The 1,411-nt window shown below is 38.9% G+C and overlaps 1 protein-coding gene across 6 annotated transcripts in view; it reads left to right on the top strand.

Annotated features, from left to right (window-relative positions):
• The window catches only part of ZBTB18 (zinc finger and BTB domain containing 18), a 28,662-nt gene that overhangs the window by 8,916 nt on the left and 18,335 nt on the right, over positions 1-1,411 (top strand). The window lies entirely within an intron of this gene.

Below are 1,411 nucleotides of genomic sequence, written 5' to 3'. Positions count from 1 at the left end.
GCCCTTGAAATGGATTCTAGTAATAACTGTTAGATCTGAGAAACAACACCCACAACTTGTAATGTGTTAGCGTCTCTCCATCACATCGCTGGGGTTGTTATTCTACTTGTAGGCATGTTCTTTAAAATCTTTGTTAGAGATGTCATGGAAGTGAAATTCTAAGGGTTTTGTGTGTGTGTGTGGACAATCTGAATGTTCCATTTTTCTGATGAATTTGTTACTTAATTTCCCGACACTATCAATTCACTTTGTCTATTCCTCTAGAGATCTGTTACTTAAAGTTTTAGGTGTGAAACAGCTTTAAGAATGCAAATATTTCTTTCCTCCTTTTTTTCATGAGCTTATTAGTAAAAGCACGTATTCCTTTTCACATTTTTTATACTATATTTCATCCAACAAAAACATTGATAAATTTCCCTAACTTGAAACAGGTCAGACTGAAATTGGGCCTCCTACCAACAGACTAAAAGATCTAGAATTCACCAAAAGCACCTAAAACAACATATTTCATGGAATAAAAAACCCTAGATTATTATATGGATGGCCTTGACCTCAGAGATGGATCATAAGGGCAGATGAAAAGGTTGAGGAGAGGGGAGAACACATTACTACTGTTTCTCAAAGGATATTCCAATAGTATTTCAGTTCCACAATTCTGTGTGCTGCTGTTTTTATTTTATTAGTAATTCTGATTTGCCCACACAAAACTTTCAACTTAGTTTACCCATTTAACCTGGAACAAAGTGAAAGCACATTTTGCCCAGTTGAAAGGTCTCCTGGCAAGTTGGTTAGCAACGGGCTTGCCATTCCTGGTTCAGTTAGCAAAGAATAAACACAATTACTAGAGTACTGACTTCACCACGCTGCAGTTTTTTTATATTCTTGAAGCATTTTTTCATTTGTTATTCAACTTTTTACTTGTAATTCTTGCCTCCTTAACAATATTTCTAATTTATTGAGGGTTTAAGTTTCTACATTTCTTTGTGGCCATAATCAACACAATTTAATTGCAAAGGACAGAAATCAAAGTTTATTTGAAGGTAGGAAAAGCAATACAGCAGTCTCACATCTTCCCTCGGTAGTTTGAAGTTGTGGCTTGATACGTAGCAATTAAGGAATCAGGCTAAGGCTTCTACAAGTATCAATTTTACTGTAACTCCCTGAAATTTGGTCACTTGGTAATGTCTTTACTTTTAACAGTGCAAGTTCATATGCGACAAGAGGGTTCTGAGAGAAATGCAGAAGCTCTGCTCTGCCTGTAACAAGACGACGTGAGAATGACGCCCAGAAACTGTGCCTCACTGAGCCCGTCGCGTCCGCAGCGCCCCGATGTGCACCTGGAAACGGGACACCGCAGGACGAGGCAAGAACGTTCCTGAGTCCACTCCCCCGCGCTCGCGCAGGCGAAGAC

This window comes from Pteropus vampyrus, unplaced genomic scaffold (genome assembly GCF_000151845.1).
Source record: "Pteropus vampyrus isolate Shadow unplaced genomic scaffold, Pvam_2.0 Scaffold159, whole genome shotgun sequence".
Lineage (NCBI taxonomy): Eukaryota > Metazoa > Chordata > Mammalia > Chiroptera > Pteropodidae > Pteropus > Pteropus vampyrus.
This window is presented reverse-complemented; position numbering and strand designations above follow the sequence as displayed.